This window comes from Macaca fascicularis, chromosome 15 (assembly GCF_037993035.2).
Source record: "Macaca fascicularis isolate 582-1 chromosome 15, T2T-MFA8v1.1".
In the NCBI taxonomy this organism is placed as follows: Eukaryota; Metazoa; Chordata; class Mammalia; order Primates; family Cercopithecidae; genus Macaca; species Macaca fascicularis.
In genome coordinates this window covers 43,318,690-43,339,470 of record NC_088389.1, presented here as the reverse complement: position 1 = coordinate 43,339,470, position 20,781 = coordinate 43,318,690, and positions in this window count along the sequence as shown.

Here is a 20,781-nt window from a genome sequence, read left to right as displayed (position 1 = left end):
CTGGCTAATTTTTTTTTTTTTTTTTTGTATTTTAGTAGAGACGGGATTTCACCATGTTGGCCAGGATGGTCTCAATCTTCTGACCTCGTGATCCGCCCACTTTGGCCTCCCAAAGTGCGGGGATTACAGGCCTGAGTCACTGTGCCTGGCCCGTCTTTATTTTTTTTTTTATACGGTAGAATTCCATCTAACCAGGGTGAGCTTTTAAAGGCGGCCCATGAAAACCCCTTTGAAAGACTTAGCTTTGAAGAGCAGACCCATGGGCAACACAGCCAGTTTTATATCCAGTGGGGCTGCTGTTTCTTTCTTTCTGATTTTTTTTTTTTAAAAGATGGTGGTCTCACTGTGTTGCCCAGGCTGGTCTTGAACTCATGGCCTCAAGCAATCCCCCTGCCTTGGCCCTCCAAAGAACTGGGATTAAATGTGAGGCATTGCACCTGGCCCGCCGTTTCTTTAGTTGAGCAACTTTGTCCTCTGTTTGCTGGGAATATTGTATAAACAACACACACCTATACCTTTAAATGACAGAATCAGCTTCAGCTCACATTCTTTTTTTTTTTAATTAATTAATTTATTATTATTATTATACTTTAAGTTCTAGGGTACATGTGCATAACGTGCAGGTTTGTTACATATGTATACTTGTGCCATGTTGGTGTGCTGCACCCATCAACTCGTCAGCACCCATCAACTCGTCATTTACATCAGGTATAACTCCCAATGCAATCCCTCCCCCCTCCCCCCTCCCCATGATAGGCCCTGGTGTGTGATGTTCCCCTTCCCGAGTCCAAGTGATCTCATTGTTCAGTTCCCACCTATGTTCAGCTCACATTCTTAAAAGAAGTGTGGGGTGAGACCCTCCAGGGGTCCAGTAGTGTCACATCTGTTGCCCTGGTAGAACGATCAGCAGACGCCCATGAGATCTGACTTGCTGATTTTGTGTTCTCTCTTTTTGTGTGCCATGTTAGTTGAGATCTTGCCCACTGACTGGTGCGTTTTCAAAGCATCTCACATTCACGTAAACATCTCACTTTCATGTAAACACCTCACATTCAAGTAAACATCTCACTTTCATGTAAACATCTCAGATTTACGTAAACATCTCACATTCACTTGAACATCTTAAAATATTGAAATCACAGCTCTATACCTCATTGTCTTCTGTGCTTCAGCAAATTGCTGAATTTGCATTATGCAATATTCGTGTGCAATATGTCTTTGAGAAAGTCTGAGGCTCACAGTGTAATTATTGCTTCGAAGTTCTGGGAGCAGGGAATTTATCACCTTGTGCCATAACTACAAAAGTTAGTGACACATCATTAGAAATACGGATCCCCAGAATGAAATCAAACTGTTCTGGCTAAAAAGAATGCTATCAAGATGCTTTAAAAAAAAATCCTGACTTCTCGGAACTTAAGCCTATTAAATTAGCAAGGTTGAGAGAGAAAGTTTCCTAATTGAGTAAACTTAAAGCAGCTTCATTAAGTGTGTGGGAACTGAGTGATTAGGATTTTCAAACCCTTGTTAAAATACCGTAGTGCATTTAGGGAGGGGAGTTTTCCTGTGGCACCAGATGAACAGAAAGGACCTATAGGCTTGATGTCATTTTATGAGGTTACTGTATCCAGTTTATTCATTCAGTCAATATTTATGGAGTGCTTATTTTGTGCTAGACAGTGTTCAGTATGCTTTGGTTATACTATTAACAACATAGGTAGGTCTCCCCCCTCAAGATTATTCCAGCAGAATGGGGCTGGAGAGATATACATAATAAAAAAAAAAACAAAAACCCAGCATGATTTTGGAGAGTGGTGTATGCTGTGTATGGGCAAAGTAGCAGTTGGGAAGTGCTAGGAACAAAGGATGGGGATCAGGCTTGCTAGGGTTGAGAAAAACCTCGCCAATAAGGGGACAGTTTGTTGTAGAACCCTAAAAGCTAGGTTCAAGTACCTGATGCATAGTAAGCCAAACACTGACACATCAGTGCTTAGGAGCAGAGAAAGCTTTATTTGATTTGGCCAAAGTGTGAGGATGGGAGAGGCAAACTCTCAAATCTGACTGGTCTTTGAACATAACTGGGGGTTTTTGTGAGTAAGGTAGGTATGTGGAAAGTGAGATCCCCAATGATCAAAGCTGCTTGCATCCCTCAGCTGATCAAACTTCTGGATACCATCAAGGAGATCTGCATGACTAAGCGACATTGTTCTTTGAAAGAAAACCAGGTTCGTTAATCTTGTGGGTAGCACGCGGGGTCAGTATATGAGGTTTATGAATTGTTAGTGACTACCCTCTACCAAAATGACTAAGTGCAAGCAAGATGCATGGAGGAAGAACAAAGATTTTTATAACATAGGCTTTGTTACAATTTGAGCTGAGACCAACTAAGGGGAAGGAGGGAGCTATGCAATATTCTGGGAGGACCATCATAAGCAGGAAGACAGCAAGTGCAAAGTCCCTGAGAATTCCTGGAGGAGGAGGGTTGGCATAGCCGCCAAAGGCGGGTGAGAGTCTGGCAGACCACAGTCAGCAAATCCCCATAGTGGGGATTTGATGCTAATTGCAGTGGGAAGCCATTGGAAGGTTTTAAGCAGGAGAATGGGATCATTCATATATAATCATTTTCTGCTTGCTGGATGAACTTATTCCCCTGCAGCAGGACTAAATCAGACATTCTAAATTATATCACAGAGAAAGGATTAAAGTAATACCTAGATCCAAGCCTGACCCTAGAGATTCTGATTTATCAGGTTGTAGAGAATTGGTATGCTGGCCCCTTTCCGGGTATTTCTGGTGTTCAGCCATGATTGAGTGCCACTGAATTAGATCTTATTTTGCAGTAGATGTTTACAAGTTGGAAAATGAAGCCCATACATTATGAATTATGTACATTCCTGCTTAGATGGTAATGAAGCTTACAATTAAATAAATGTAACAGAATGATTAAATTAGGAAATTATGCCAGAAATGGGATGCTACTACTGTACTATTTCTTTGTTGAGAACCGATTATATATCTTAGGCATTGGACTAGTCCTTTGTGTATCTGACCATATTTATACTTATAAGAAGCATGGAAGGTAGGTATATTATCCCATTTGGACTACAGATAAAGTCTAAGGTCATGTGACCGGAAAGTGCATGGTTGGGCCTTAAGATAAGAGAATTGTTGTAGAAATAGGGCGTCAGACAGGACTGGTTGGTTCCTTCCTCTTCTACACAGACAGACCCATCATTTTCACATTGTGTCTTGGATTTGAGATAAACTCATACATTCCTAGCCATAATCAATTAGAAAACAGCCTCTCTCATTTTTCAGACGGTCTGAATTTATATCAGTTTATGGTTTTAGAATTTCCAAGCCCTAGACCTTATAGATTTCATCTCCTGTAAAGACTGAAATATTGCCTCTTTTAGAGTCTCAGTTTTGCTCCAGTTTATGTGAAAAATTCTAGACCTATCCTGCCAGGCTGGGCTTCTTGCTGTTGTAGGTTACCTCCGAAGATGGGGACTTGCAGACTTATACTCCAAAGTCCTTGTCATAGCCTATGAGGCCCCCTGCTCATCTCCCTATTCCTCCTCCACTGCCCTCCCCTATTCACTCCCCTCCCACTCCCACATCCAGCTGCACTGACCTCTCTGCTGTTCCTGGAACATTTTAAGCTTCTTCCCCTCACAGAGCATTTGCACTTCTTATTCCCTCTCCTTGGAATGCTCGTCCCCCTGATCTTTTCATGGCTGGCTCCTTCCCTTCATCAGGTCACCTTCTCAGAAATACCTTCCCTGACCACTGGATCCAAACTATGTCGCTCCCCCAGAATCCTTTATCACATCACCATAACTTTTTTCCTTCATGGATGTATCATTATCTGAAATTATTTTGATTTTTTTCTCAATTGTTTGTTTTCTTGAACAAGGACTTAAGCACTATGAGGGTCAGGATTTTGCCTCTCTTGTGTGCTGCTAATATCCCTAGTGCCTGGAACAGGCACAATGCTCAATAAGCATTTGCTGAATGAATGAATCTAATCTAATTGTTTTAGGACTTCCCATCTCCCCAGGAGTGTAATCATGTCCTGTACCAAATATTAGACAGAATGTCAAAATATAAAGCAAATCAAAGTGATTTGTCTCAACTGAGGCAGTGTCAGGGCATGCCATGTGCAGTGAGGGTAGTATCCCCTCCTGCCTGTAGATGCCAAGAAAATACTCTATGGCCACCCAGGGCTCTGTGGAACTCCATTTGAGAACTACTGCTCTAATTGCAAAGCTAGGAAGGCTAAGACTGACAGGGGACAGGGCATGCCCAGGTTCAGTGACTCTGTGGTGCAAAGAAGACTGGTAAAACCCTGTCTTCCTCCCTCCCTCCCTTCTCTCTCTCTCTCACTTCCTCTCTCTCTCTCTCTCCCTTTCTCTCTCTCTCCCCTTCCTTCCTTCTTCTTTTTGATGGAGTCTTGCCCTGTTGCCCAGGCTGGAGTGCAAAGGCACCATCTCGGATCACTGCAACCTCCGCCTCTCAGGTTCAAGCAATTCTCTGCCTCCGTCTCCCGAATAGCTGGGATTACAGGCGCTCACCACCATGCCTGGCTAATTTTTTGTATCTTTAGTAGAGATGGAGTTTTACTCGAACTCCTGACCTCATGATCCACCTGCCTTGGCCTCCTAAAATGTTGGGATTACAGGTATAAGCCACCATGCCCAGCCTGTTTTCCTTATTTCTATAGGTCACGGCTTTCTATAGAACTCCTCACGTCCTGACAGTGTTATCCACTTCATTCATTCCTCTACTCTTTAAATAACTATTTATTGAATACATTATAGGCACTAGGCTTCAAAAAGGGATTCAACTATGTAAGCTTTAACCCAAAGGGTTGCTTTTAGGCAATGGCCCTTAATGTCTCAGGGTTTCTAGCCTTGAGCTTCTTATGTTTTTGTCCAAACATATCAGAAAATAACTTGCAGAAAGTGGTTCTGCATCAGTAGCTCCTCACTTCTTGTTTACCTGTGTGAGTAACAGAAGATGCACATTCCACAAATGTGTGGTGGGTTCCTGCTACACGAGAAACATGAGGACACAGAGATGAAGAAAGCATAGCCTCTGGCTCAAGTAGCTCACAGTCCAGTGGAAGAGGCCAGTGTACACGACAGTGGCAGAGTGGATAAGCAGGTGAGCTAAGGCCTGCCAGGGAGCAAAGAGGGAGACGCTAACCCAGCTGGGATGTCTGGTCAGAAAAGACTTCCTGGAAGAAGGGGCATTCCACCTGAGTCCTAAACAATGAATAGGAGTGAACCAGAGAAGGTTGAGGGAGGAGAGGGGACTGAAGGTGGGAAAGAGCTGTCCAGATTTTTGGAATATTTCATGTAAAGACATTAAGTTGTCCAAGAGTGTTTGAGAGAGCTTCAAGTGGCTGAGAGTGCCAGATATTCTGGGAACTGAGTACAAAGGGCTCTGTGGGAAGAGGGGCTCCTGGTTTTATTGTATTAGAATTGATATGGTTGAAGACAAAGATTCCAATCCAGTTTCCAAGTTAGTTTTGCTCCTCTACTCTATTGACATCATGCCATATCATTCTTTGAACCCCCAAAGCAAGGGCAAAAGTTACAGGACTAGCAAAGTAGGATCATTCTGCTCCCTCTCTAAATGTGAGGCCAATGGTATGTGGGACTGGTCCCCTGAGAGGTAGAGCAAAGGGAGTCTTAGTTTCTTTGGGTGAGTGTGCATACATTGGGGTAGTGAGTGTGCAGATATATACAAGTGTGCGCATGAATGGGGATGGAATGTGTGTGTATGTGTGCACATGGGGTAGATTGTGTCAATGTATGTGGATGCATGGGGGTTGAATATGTGCGTTTGCATGGGAGGGTGAGTGGATGTGTGTGTGAATGTGTGTGCATGCATGGGGTTGAATATGTGTGTATGTGCTTGGGGGTAGATGTGTGTGTGTATGTGTATGTGTGTGCATGCATGAGGGCACTGGAACGTGTATGTGAACATGTGTGCCTACATGGAGTGTGCTATCGACTGAATGTCTGTATCCTTGGTAGATTCACAAGTTGAAATCTTAACCCCCAATAGGACGGTATTAGAAGGAAATTAGGTCATGGATTGTAGCCCTCATGATTGGAATTACTGTCCTTATAAAAGAGACCCCAGAGATCTACCTTGTCCCTTTTACCATGTGAGGTCACAACACAAATATGGTCATCAACGAACCTGGAAGGTAGTGGGCCCTTACTAGAAACCAAATCTGCTAGAACCTTGATCTTGGACTTCCTAGACTCTAGAACTGTGAAAAATAAATTTCTGTTGTTTATAAGCCAACCAAGCAATGGTATTCTGTGATAGCATCCCAAATGGACTGAGATTTCTTGAGTTTCTGGCCCATTCCATCTTCTGATTTACTGAACACCCACTATGTGCCACAGCTGAGCTAGACACAAAAAGAATATGACATGTCCATATAAGCTTATGTCCATAAGCTTATAGAGAGCAGGGATCATGTCTGTCTTGTCCAGTGCTGGGTCCCAGGTACCTAATATAGTGTCTGGCACCCAATATGCACCCAGAAAATTGTTTGAATAAATGAGTAGATGCCTGAAATTTGGTTTCTTTGTGGAATTAAGACACTCAGCATATCATTGATTCACAGCAATAAAAGTGCTTTTGGAGAGGCGAGTAGATGTACAAGGTGATCCAGAGAGTTCTGAGGACTTCCCTTCCTATTGACATTTCAGAAAAAGCACTGATTTTGGGTCAGACAGATCTGGCCTCAAAGCCTGTTCCTTCCACTTTCTCTCTGGGTAAATCAGGCAAGTCATTCCCCTTCTCCAAGCTTTGGGTTCCATCCGTAATTTGCTACAGCGGCCCAAACAGCCTAACCCAAGGGGTGAATATGCATGTGTATTCACGAGGGGCGAATGCATGTGTGTGTGAATGTGTGTGTTTAGAGTGATTGTGTGTACATGGGGGTGAATGTGTACATGTCTGTGCATGCATCGAAGGTGAATGTATCTGTGTTTATGTGCATGGGAGTGTGTGTGAATGTGTGTGTGCGTGTGAATGTGTGTGTGTGTATGTATGGAGTAAATGGGAAATGTGTGTGGCTGTGTGCATGAAGGGTGAATGTGTGTGTGTCTGTGTGCACAGGGGTGAATGTGTGAATTGAGAGTGAATGTGTGTTTAGAGTGATTATGTGTGTGTGTGTGTGTTCATGAGGTTAATGTATATATGTCTGTGTGTGTATAGGCGTGATATGTGTATGTCTATGTGTGCATGGGCGGGGGGGACGAATGTGCATGTGTGTGGTGTGCAGCTGGAATGAGACGAGAGGAGGGCTGGGAGCCAACACAATGAAACAATACCACTTCTGAGGTCCCACTTTGTTCTAGGAGCCAGAGGGTTAATAGTGATTTCACAAAACCAGCATCTTTGGCTAGAGAAGCACCTGGCAGCTTATCTCACTCTCCCTAGAATTCTTGTTTCACCCTTGTAGTAAAATTTAAATTAACTTGCTTTGATGGCCTTGAGTCCACATGGCAGGCTACACAAGATAGAAATGTGCTCACATTAGCAGAAAAGAAAAAAAAAAATACAGGCTCGCCCACAAAAGCTGACTCAAATCAGTTGTGAGCTGATACCTCCTAAGAGAACTTTTACTTTCCTTCTTGAATACTTCACACAAATGGAGAAGGGCATGAAAACATTAGATAGTGTTCAGCCCATGGAAATAGAATTCTGGGATAAAGATAATAACACTCAGAGCTTAGAGTGAGCTAAGCTGTTTACACGTGGGGTCTCATTTAAGGCACACAATAATTGAATGAGGAGGCATAATTATCCTCATTCTCATTTTACTAATGAAGAGGCCAGGGCTCTGAGAGGTTGCCCATGGTCCTGCAGCTGGTGGAATTTAAGAGATCATCAGTTGCTTGCCCAGAGAAACTCAGCAGGTAAGGAGAGGAGTGAAGAACAGAACCGCGGTAGTTTGACTCCAGTCCTCGACCTCCCAAGGTGTATCCACTGTCGAAATTTCTCTAAGATTTGCAATCACTGTGGGGCTCCATTTGGAAAGACGCTCACTGCTTGTTTTTTAATGGACTGGGGTGAATATTTTTCTTCAGAGAAAAATCTTCAAGGATCTGCATTTTTCTGAGACTTTGGTTGTGGAAAGGTCTGTGAAATTAAGTGCTTAGAATAGTTTATGTGTTGGAGTTGGTAGATTCTGGCATTCTCAGGAAATCCAAGGTGCATGAGTTCCAGCTCCTACTTCAACAGAAAGACCTGTCAGTCTTCACTGGTTAGGTCATTCACCAACTCCCACTTTGGCTTGGTGCTCATTGTACCTGGGCCTTGTTGGGAGGCTGAGCTCTTGGATCCTAGTTATCAGAATGTGGCCATTCTTGAGTTTCTGGCCCATTCCATCTTCTGATTTACTGAACACCCACTATGTGCCACTGCTAAGCTAGACACAAAAAGAATATGACATGTTCCCTGCCCTTATGGGACTCACAGTATAGTGGGGGTGACAGATACAGACACTAAAAATTTGACTACAGTATGGCTACATAAAATGATAGGGAGGTACTTGTACAAGCTCAGAGCAGGCCTCCAACCTGGTGGTGGCAGAGGAGGGGAAGGAGGATGTCAGGAAATGCTATAAATGACATCTCATCTGAGTCCTGAATTAAGAGGAGTTGGCTAAGTGAAGAGGGGTATGTGTGTTTGAACGTTAAAAATGGGAAGCAATGTGCAAAATCAGAGCTAAGTGACTTAAGTGGACTGCAATACAGTTTGCAAAGGGAGAGTGGTGGGAGGTGAGGCAGAGGTATATATGAGCTGGATCATGCTGGGCAATGCCTGAGAGGAGATGGAATTTATCCTAAGGGCAATGGAGAGTGACACTGGAATATTTCTCTTCGAAACCAATCATTGACTGCCATGTGAGGGCCTCACTGGAGAGGTCAGACTACAGACTGGCAGTCTGTCTAGGAAGCCATTGCAGGGGTAGGACTGCAACTATTATGGAGGAAATGAAATTGCAGTCGAAATGGATGGAACGAAGAAATGATAAGGAAGGGTTCCATCTATGTCCTGAAGAAATCTGCAGATTAGAGTGTGAGCCTCTTCATGACAATGTCAAGGTTGTCCTCTTTTTAAAAACTGATGTGCAATTTACATACAGTAAAACGCACAGATTTTAAGTGTACAGTCTGATGAGTTTTGATAAATATATATATTGATGTAACCCATATCACTATTGAGATATAGACTATTTTCTTCATTCCAGAAAGTTCCCTAGTGTGCCTTCCCTGCCAGTCCCTGCTCAGAGGATAACATTGTTTTGATTTCTATTATTCTGATTTTTATCACTGTAGATTAGTTTGGCCTATTCTACAACTTCATATGAATAGTATATATGCCTTCTTTTATATATTGCTTTTTCATTTAACATGATGTTTTTGAGATTCGTACATGTGGTTGCACGGTGAGTAGTAACCTACTGTATACAATACTGCAGTGTGTTTATCCATACTCTTGTTGATGGACATTTGGGTTAGTTTCAGATTTTGGCTATTATGAATAAATCTTCTCTAAATATCCCTTTTGGGGATATGTATTTTAATTTCTCTTGAGTATTACCTAGGAGTGAAATTGTTTGATCTGGGTGGTTATACATGGAAACTTTACAAGAAGCTGCCAACTGTTCTCCGGTGTGGCTGTACCATTTTACATTCCTTCCAGCAACGTGTGAGAATTCAAAATGCTCAGTGTCTTGGACAACATTTGCTGTTGTCAGTGTTTTTAATACTAGCCATTCTAGTGGGTGTGCTGTGCTTTCTCATTGTGGTTTTATTTGTATTATCCTAATGACTAATGATCTTAAGCACTTTTTAATGTGCCATTTACATATCATCCTTGGTGATGTGTATGTTCAAGTCTTTGTCCGTTTTTGCTTTGGATTATATAACTTTTTTTTTTTTTTTTTTTTTTTTTTTGAGACCGGGTCTCACTCTGTTACCCAGGCTGGAGTGCAGTGGTGTGATCTCGGCTCACTGCAACCTTCACCTCCCAGGTTCAAGTGATTCCCATGCCTCAGCCTCTTGAGTAGCTGGGACTACAGGCATAAGTCACCACACCTGGCTAATTTTTGTATTTTTTTAATAGAGAAGGGATTGCATCAGAATTTGAGGCAAGGTTGTTCTCGAACTTCTGACCTCAGGTGATCCACCCACCTTGGCCTCCCAAAGTGCTGGGATTACAGGTGTGAGCCACTTCGCCTGGCCAAGGGCTATGAATTTTAAAGGTTGAGTTATAGGCATTCTTTTTATGCATTCTGATGTCTAATTTATTATTTTTTCTTTTATAGTTAGTGTTTCCTGTGTCCTGTCTAAAGGATCTCTGTCTACCTCAAGGTTAAGAAGATATACTCTTTTGCTTTTAGCTTTTGTTTTTAGGTCTACAGTCCATTTCAAATAATTTTTTTGATTCATGATGTGAGTTAATATTTTTCAAAAATGTATCTAGTTGTTCCTGCATCAATTATAGAAAAGACTTTCCCCTTCGAATTATTTGACCCTTTATCAAAAATCAATAAAAGGCATAAATAAAGGAGTATTCTTGGAGTCTTTATTTTATTGCACTGAAATATTGATCTCTCCTTGCGTCAATACGAAACTGCCTTGATTACTATAGCTTTACCATAAGTCTTGAAGGCAGGCAGAGTAAAACTTCCAACCATATTTTTCTTTCACAAGATTTTGTTGGTTATTTTAAATCCTTTGCAATTTCTTATGCAGTTTAGAGCCAACCTATCATTTCTATTAAAAAAAAAGTCTACTGGGGTTTTGATTTAGATGGTAATGAATTATTTATTAATCATTAATAGAAATGATATCTTAGCAATACTGAGTTTAATAATCCAAAAAGTGGTAAATGTCTGCACTTTTGTTTTTTTGGAGATGGAGTCTTGCTCTGTCACTCAGGCTGGAGTGCAGTGGTGCCATCTCGGCTCACTTCAACCTCCGCCTCCCGGGTTCAAGCGATTCTCCTGCCTCAGCCCCCTGAGTAGCTGAGACTACAGGCGAGTGCCACCATGCCCAGCTGATTTTTGTATTTTTAGTAGAGACCAGGTTTCACTGTGTTAGCCAGGATGGTCTCGATCTCCTGACCTTGTGATCTGCCTGCCTTAGCCTCCCAAAGTGCTGGGATTACAGGCATGAGCCACTGCACCTGGCCAATGTCTGCACTTTTTAAGGTCTTCTTTAAGTTCTCCAAACATTGTTCAGTAATATTCAGTGTAGAGCAGGTGTGGGCAAGCAATTTTTTGGTAAAGCTCTAGACAGCAAGTATTTAAGCTTTGTGGCTAAGAGGCAAAATAGAAGATATTAGGTAGACTCTTATATAACAAGATAGAAAACAAATTTTCACAATTTTATTTTGATGAAATAAAAATATTGACTGCATTATTTTGGTATCTTTCTGTTATACTCTTTCAGGTTCTCTCCATTTTCTCCAAGGCACTACTAAAACTAAGGTTTACTTTCATTCTAAAACGTTACATCCCTATGCTCTCAATCTAACTCTTTTAAAACTATCACACAATTAGAGTTATTGAATTAGATGAAAATTAAAATGCTTAAGGTTGCCAAAATGAAAAACTCTTGTGTCCTGAAAATTCAGCACCAGAAAACTCTATTAAGGAGGAAAAACTGTAGATATATTGTGGCTTTAAAGATATTTTTGTAATGTGGTTTAAGCTGCAGTATTTTTAATGTATTTCATAGCTTTAATAGGTCTCAGGAATAGAATTAACTTTTTTTTGTAGAAATATTTTATTTATATGCTTTAATTTTGACTTCAAATATAAAGTCTTAACATTTTTAAAAGACTCACTATAATTAAAAATTGTACAGCATTTCAATGTAAACAGTTCAAGATGTATAGTATCTAAATTTCTTCCTTTCAGTAGGCTATTTCTCAATTAAGTATTCCTTCATTCAGCATATTTTCATTATGTGCCTACTATTAGGCTGGTGCAAAAGTAATTGCAGTTTTTGCCATTTCTTAAAAAAAATGGCAAAACTACAATTACTTATATACCAACCTGATATATGCAAGGCACTGGGCCAGGTGCTGGGAGTCAGCAGTGAGAAGGCAGATGTGTTACTACTACCTTAAAACACATTAAAAGAAATAAAAAATAATGCAAGAGGCTATGAAGGAAACGAAAGAGATGCAGAGCTCTATGTAGAGTGATCTGGGAAGGTCACACTAACGAGGTCATCAATGAATTGGCTGACTTTGAATAACTATTGGCGAAAGCATGGATGAGAAGGACAGTCTCAACAAACCATCTGAGACAACAGCAGACTCATTTCAGATTGCTTATGGCAATATGGGATCTAGTTTCATTTCCTTTCATTCAGTCTTAGAAGAGTTTCTATATGTGACTACTGAGCTGGAACTAATATGTATTGTTGCTGTTGAACTGTGCTAACTGCTGAATTTTTAGTTCATTCGTCCCCTGAAAGAGCTGCTGCTGGAAGTTGCAGTCAAAAGGGCCTGCTGCAGTAGCTTCTGAAGAGTCACTGGTGCCTTAAATACCAAGATGGTCAAACTGTAAGGAATCCAGAGTACCTCATTCCATAGCATCCTGATTCTGAATCTCAGGATCTGAAAACTCTTCTACTAGTGGCTTATTAGCTGTAGAGTTAGGAAGAGACCCCAGGCTATCTGGGGGATTATTCTGGACCCCAGATGCTCAACTACTTCGGTTGGAGAGACATAACAACTTCTAGGAGTACAAAGAAAATCTTTGTAATTAACTTCATTCCATTTCTTTGGAAAGTGTTGAGTTTCCCACCCCTTTCCCCTAGGTGGGGGGTTGGTCCTTGGTTTAAGGGCTTGTTGAAATGAGACTAAGGTAGTGTAGTACAGCCTACTCCTACTCATGGTCTTTCTAGAGTCTCAATGAATACCTGTGGTTACAGTGATCTGTTTCTACGCTGGGTTGTCATAGTTCCATCTTATCCTAATAGTGTGAGATCTCTGTAATCCCCATTCAGCTCTTGGGCCCCTGCAGCTGTTTTCTGTGAGGCTTCTGCACTTGCATAGTTTAACATTCAACCAAAGGGACCTACATGAAGATTTCTGCAGCTTCTCTGCATAGCATCCTTCTTTCCTTTATTCTTTGCTATAAATTCTAGTGATTACTACAGCCCCAAAACCTGTTACATATTTCCCCAACCTTGTAAAATTGATGCTCTCTCTTTGGGTTCACTTTCCTGGGTCACTGGCAATTTTACAGGCAGAAAATTGAGGTAAACATGCAGCACATCTCACATATTTTCCTTCTCTCAAAGACTGTAGACCTGTTATCTGTTGTCTAATGTCCAGTTTTATAGTTGTTATAATAAGCAGGCAAGTCCTGTAGCCATTGCTCTGTCTTGGCTAGAACTGGGAGTTCCAATGTTTTATTCATCTTTGCTTTTCTCAGAACTTAGAGTAGTTCCTAGAACTAAGTGCTTGGGGTTAGTTGAATGAATGCACAAAAATTTTGTTATACTGACCTGGATAAGGGCACATGGCAAAACAAAATGTTGTAGACCCCCAGGTCTCTGGTCTCTTGGTGTGGGCTACTCTATGCTGTATCACACAGGGCTTCATTTTCTTCCCTGTGGTTCTGAATTGGGGCTCACAGTTCACTCAACATATACCTGCGTGGATAAAAGGCTTAAGTTTCCCATAAATGACTTTTTTTCCCTCCTTTATAAAATTGATACCCACGCTTGTGATGAAACCACATTTAACCTTTTGGGATTCACTTTGGGGGACTGTGGGGGAAGCACATGGAAATGTCTGGAATTTTTCAGTACTATCTTCTTAGCTTCCTTCTTCATTTAACAAAGCCACAGAACATGGCTTAGATCATTTGTCTGATAAAATGCTGAGCTACTTCCCTGGTTTCTTGAATAATTCTATTGATTAGCCAGGTCCTCTTGGGGCAACTATTTATTGGCCTACATTCTTTCAAGTTGATGCTGAAATACTGATTTTTATTTAAGTCACTTTCTTAAATGGCTTAAATATAAATTAAGTGGCTGCAGGGGGAAGTGGGGTACAGTTTAAGTGGCTGCAGAGGGAAGTGGGGTTAGAAGCTTGTCTCAAGGTCAGAAATGTGGACCCTGGAAGGAAGAAGGCTTTTGAAAGCTAAGTTCTATTGTGTATGAGATATACAACATTAGCCAATTTTCTCAAGCTCTCTGAACCTCAGTTTCTTTATGTGTAAAATGGGAATAATAATACTTATCTTCTATACATAGTTGTATTAGTCTCTTCTCACACTGCTATAAAGAACTATCGGAGACTGGGTAATTTATAAAGAAAAGAGGTTTAATTGGCTCGTGGTTCCACAAGCTGTACAGGGAGCATGGCTACGGAGGCCTCAGGAAACTTACAATCATGGTGGAAGGCGAAGGGGAAGCTGACACATCTTCATATGGTGGAGCAGGAGAGAGACGAAGAGCAAAGGGGGAGGTGCTACACACTTTCAAACAACCAGATCTCGTGAGATCTCACTCACTGTCATGAGAACCGCAAGACAGAAATCGACTGCCATGATCCAATCACTTCCCACTAGGTCCCTCCCCCAACATTGGGAATTACAATTAGACATGAGATTTGGGTGGGGACACAGACCCAAACCATAGTAATAGTTAAATGAGTTAACAAGGGTAAAGCACCTAGTGTTATACTTGCCTCAAGGGAGGTTCTCAATAATGGTGTGAATATTCCTTTCTTTTCTTTTCCTTCCCTTCTTTTTTCCTCCTCCTCTTCTCTTTCTCTTTCTTTCTTTCTCTTTCTTTCTTCCTTCCTTCCTTCCTTCCTTCCTTCCTTCCTTCCTTCCTTCCTTCCTTCCTTCCTTCCTTCCTTCCTTCCTTCCTTCCTTCCTTCCTTCCTTCCTTCCTTTCTTTCTTTCTTTCTTTCTTTCTTTCTTTCTTTCTTTCTTTCTTTCTTTCTTTCTTTCTTTCTTTCTTTCTTTCTTTCTTTCTTTCTCTTTCCCTCCCTCTCTTTCTTTCTTTCTGTCTTTCCTTTCTTTCCCTCTCTCTCTCTCTTTTTTTCTTTGTTCTCTTAAAGAGGACAGGGAAGAGAGGAATAGTATGTTTTATTATAGTGGGTAACAACACGGTTTTTGCAGTCAGCCAGACCTTGGTTTAAATCTTGGCTCCACAGCTCATTACCTTTGGGACTTTGGAAAAGTCACAGCATATCTTCAACCCTCAGTCTATTTAGCTGTAAAACGGAGGTAATTATTTCTGATTGATAAAATTATTGTGAGACTTGAATAAAAACTGAGTAAATGAGAAGTGGCCACTTAAACCTGTTCCATGGCAAGTGCCCGGGGTTCTCTCTTCCAGTTTAGCTGTGGGTCAATTCCAGTTGTCACCCTACAAGCAGCTACTTGATAAGTCTAGGTCCTTCCATTCTGAGTCCCTCTCCTTTTTCCTCACTAGGGAAAGTTGGTCTGGGGTGAAGATATGAGTGGAATATGGATTTATATTTATTCAAAACCATAAATGATTAAAATGCATTTTGCAGATTTGGGTTGGAACTTCCTCCTCCATTTTCCCCAACCTGCTTCTACTTCCCATATAAAGCCTGTTTTTGGTCTGGGTGACATCCTTGCGAATAGGTAGGACTGAAAGAAAACTGGAAATTGGAAGAGAAATGTATATAGGGAAGGAATCCAGATATGAATCTATGTTGAATAGTTTGTCTCACAAACATTTAGTAGGGTTCAGCTGATGCCAGTTCTTAAAAGTGAGTAAGACACCATCAAATGGGGAAAGACAGATGATCAGACAACAAGCCTGAGACAAGGGATGGGGAGGGTGCCTGCGAGAGACCCTGCACGAGGCATTCAGGGTCGGCCCCGCAGATGAAGGGACAGCTGAGCAGAGTCTTGACAAATGACTAGCAGTTCACCACGGGGTAGGGGAGGGCAGGCATTCTACCCAGAGTGCTTTAATCAGGGGTGCTAGGGCCAATGTGTACCAATTTACAAGAAGGGAATATTAAATTACTAGGGGTTTTGTGAGATGGTCATTAAACACAACCATAATAAAATTAAATTACATAAACCTACATTTATATAAATTATATTACAACGAAGGTAATGAATACTCCTACATTATCGCTTCTTAATTATCACTACATTATACAATTATTTATCCTCTTGCGGTTGTAAATGTCTATTGTATCCATATGGCTGAAATACATTCCCTCTGAACTCACTGGCAACACATTGGTTGCTTGTAATTGGTCATGGTGGAAATATTTACAATACAGATAGCAACAAATGGTGCAAATCAGGGCTTTACGTTGGAGAGCTGGATGTTCACCACTTATTAGCACATCACTGCCTCTATAACATAGGCAGATGGGACATGGGAAACCAAATGAAGCAGAGAGGTTGGTAGGAACTGGATCAAGAAGGGCTTTGAATGCCAAATCCAAGAGCTTGAATTTCCCTCTAAAGGTGATAGGAAGCTACCCTGGCCTTTCAGAGAAGGAGAATTTTATGACCTGTTTTTGTAATAGCAAGACCACTCTAGTTGCTGTAGAGCATATGGACTACAGTGGGCTTCACTTGGTGCAGGGAGACCAGTGGGGAGGCTATTGACATAAAGAAGGAAAGAAGGGGTCTAATTTGAGACTGAGGAGTTGGCCTTAGTGAGTGATTAAATGTGAGGGATGGGGAGAGTGGCCAGCCTAAGATGACCCAGGGTTCTGTTTTGGAACACTTGGTGAGAGATGGTGATGCCTCAGAAGAACAAGTGCCCATGGGCACATGGAGAGAGTGTGACAGTGTCCTGGAGAGAAGGGCAGGGCAGATCCCAAAGCATTCAGACCTCACTCCTCAATTCCAGCCTTTATCAAGCCCATAAACACAGGGATTTATTTTTGTTAGACTCGCAGACTGGGGTCTCTCTGACCCTTTTGCCCATGGACTGAAACCCTAAGACAGCATCATGGGACTAGAAGCATGATACTGGATTTGGTCAGATCTGGCTCAGTCCCTTTATTCCTATGACTATGATGGCTTCCTTTCTGAGCCTTGATTTATCTTTTTGTAAAATGGGTATTCACATCCAGACAGTACTTTCCTCCCCATGGAGCTCTTGAAAGAAGGGACACATGATGATAATTTTCCTTATCCTTATGATGTCAGATTATGTTTGTTAGCGCAAGGGCAAAACCCAGGAAAACTTCCTGGCACACACGAAAGCAAAGTCTAGTTGGGCGTCATTCTTGAAAAACAGTAGGGAGTGCCAAGGGCAATGTTGGATCTTCCTGTAGTGGCTGCAGGAGGAAAGTTTTCCACTGAGAGCCTGGAGTGGAGCTCTAGGGATTGGTGGGGTTGTCATTAACCGTGCCAGTGGATTCTAAGGCACAACTTGTTTGCTTTGGCCCAGAAACAGCTGGCAGTTGGCCAGTGACCAGCCACTTTGTCCTTTGCCCACGAAGGCTCTAGTAATTAGCAATATTCACTGAATGAATCACAATTGCTATCAGCCAGTAATTGTGCTATGGAGTCATGAGTCTAAATGTTAACTAAATCAAACACACTGTGCAGAGTGGCCTTGGAGAGGCCTTCACTGAATCACTGACTTGGAAATTGGGTCTGTTTTTGTTCTCTGTCTTTACAGCCTTTTTTTTTTCCCTTTAGATAACTCATCACAATATATTATTGCACAGTAATTCCTTTATTGTAAACCTTCCCATACCCCTCCAACTTCAACTCAATAGCATGGAAGCTTTATGAGCTTAGTAGCTATGTTTATTTCATGTGCAGCACCTGGCATTGAGGGTACTCATTAGGTATCAGTTGCATGAATGAATAACCAAGTTTCCAGCCCTTCATGTGCCTTTTTATTATGATCTTATAATTTCTATAATTTGGTGTTGCTTCTTTAAATGTAGAAGAGAAGAAATAGAGACAGCAGAATTTTCAGGTAATTTTCTAATAGAACAACTGCTTTATATTGAGCACTGATGAGGAGCCAGGTACCTTTGTGGGTTTCATCTCATTTTATCCTCACAAGGCTGTGGTGAGGAATATACTACTTTCTTTTTTTTAAAGCATTTCATATTTTTTGAGACGCTTTCCTTCTGGTATTGGCAGGTACCCATGAGCTTTCAGTTCACAGTATATAAACGTTTTAATGTCTTTATTTACAAAACACAATACATTGCATTGTCTAAAGCATTCTTAAACCTTGGCACGTAGGAATAGCTTTATTCTGCTCTCATTCAATGGATGAATTGTGGTTTATGTAATTAACATAACTAGAGTGTCAAACTCAATGGGCATAACTGTGTATTGGGGAAAAATCAACAACAAAGGAATCCAGTCCACTGAGAACTTTTATGAGATATCAAAAAATATTGATATTGTATTGGTACTAGAGTTCTCATCTTGACATGGTCACTGGCCAGGTATGTGACTCACAACATGTACTACTTTCATTCCCATTTTGCAGATGAAGAAATTGAGTCTCAGGTAGATTAACTCAGCTCTCTGAAATCTCATAGCTAAAAAGTGGCAGAACTGAAAACATAATGCACATCTATCTAGCTTCAGGGCCCTGATCTTTCTCTCATGTGCCAGTGCTTTGAAAACTGTGATTCTCAATTCTGGCTGCGCACTGGAATTACCTGAGAGGTTAAAGAAAATATATCATTGTCTGCCATGCATGGTGGCTCATGCTTGTGATCTCAGCACTTTGGGAGGCTGAGGTGGGAGGACTGCTGGAGGCCAGGAGTTTGAGACCAGCATGAGCAACATAGAGAGACCCTGTCTTCACAACGAATTCAAAAATTATCCAGGCATGGTGGTGCATGTGGGGTAGTCCCAGCTACTCAGGAGGCTGAGGTGGGAGGATTGCTTGAGCCTAGTAGTTGGAGGTTGCAATGATTGCACCACTATACTCCAGCTGGGTAACAGAGAGAGGAGTGAGACCCTATCTCTAAAAAAACTATTGTGTGTCTTCAATCATTAAGGATTCTGCTTTAATTAGCCTGGGGCATGACCTAGATACTGGGCTTTTTATTCTATCCTCATCCCTGTTCCCATCAATGTGCAGTCAAAATTGAGGACTGTTGGGCTGAAAGGTAATGAGATAACCATGGAACCCATTAAGTATCTTTCCTCAGGAGCAGCCACAGCAGAACTTACTGGGAAAAGCTTTGGTGATGGTGCTTCATGGTTCCCTGGGGTAGATGCACAGGCTGAAGAGGAGAGGCTCTAGGTAAGATGCCACTTAAAAATTGAGACCTGACTTACCTGGGAATGCTCAGCTGGTCGCTATTTAGCTGGAATCCTAGAAATTTTGGGCTGAGAGTGAAAGTGGCATTCCTTGCCGAGGCCCAAAGAAGTTAAATGACTTACTCAAGACCACACAATGGTTAAGAGGCAGAGATGTGGGCAAACCTGAGAAGCAGACCAAGACAGTTGATGAAAGGTGGGAGTAACACTGACCGATGGGTTCAAATCCACATTTATCATTCTGGCTGTGAGGCTTTGGGAAAGTCAGTGTGCTTCACTGAGCCTCAGATTTCTCATCTGCAAAATCACCATGATGATAATAGTACTTGCTCTCCAGGGTTCTGTGACGAGGAGAGGAAATTGTATTTGCTAAGTGCTTAGCACAGTGCTTGGCCTGGGGTAGGTGCTCAAATCTTTCTGTGGTTGACAAAAGCAGAATGGAGAATAGAGACAAAGGCAAAATGGGCACCAGAGGCCAAGCTTGGTGGAGGGTAACATTGCAGAGGATCCTGAGGCCAGTGGAGAAGGGAACCCCATGATCCTGAGGTTGGTAGCTGGAGCTGGTCTGCTTGTGGCCAGAGCTGGGGCTCCCCAGCTCGGGCAAGGATAGGCTGACAGGATAGTGGTGGTACCAATATTTCTATTACAGGAACCAGGGATGGGGGATCAAGCAGGACCTGCGTTCTAGAAAGAGGATATCCTTGGATCCCTTTGGGGTCAATCAATAGTAGCCAATCAATGGTTACTATTTTGAATAGAAGACCCAGTCATCCTTTGCAGATTTGATGGCTCATTCCTGGGAATGCCACTTTTGGTAGGAGTAGATGTGCTTATTGACTCGGAGCCAGAAATCCACCTTTGATTAAGGATTGCGTTTTTTTTTTTTTTAGACAGAGTGTTACTCTGTAGCTCAGCTACAGTGCAGTGGTGCGATCTTGGCTCACTACAACTTCTGCCTCTGTATTCAAGCAATTCTCTTGCCTCAGCTTCCCAAATAGCTGGGATTACAGGCACTGCTAGCATGCCCAGCTAATTTTTGTATTTTTAGTAGAGATGGGGTTTTGCCATGTTGGCCAGGCGGGTCTTGAGCACCTGACCTCAAGTAATCCTCCCGCCTTGGCCTCCCAAAGTGCTGGAATTACAGGCATGTGCCACCACACTCTGCCCTTGATTGAGGATTAAATGAGATGATACAGATGAAGTGTCCAGCACTGTAAATGCTCCCAAATGTTTGCTGCTATTATTCTCTGTTGGCAATGAATTCAGCAAGTGGGGCACTTTTATCCTGACTGAGTTGGAAACTTGTTTTAACTGAGTCATCCTGCGAAAGTGGACTTAATCCCTCAGACCTCATTTCCCTCATCTATAAAACAAGAGGATCATGCTTATCTTATCGCATTGTGAAATAAGATGAGTTATGTGACGAGTTGAGCTCAATGCCTAACATGGCCTAAGAA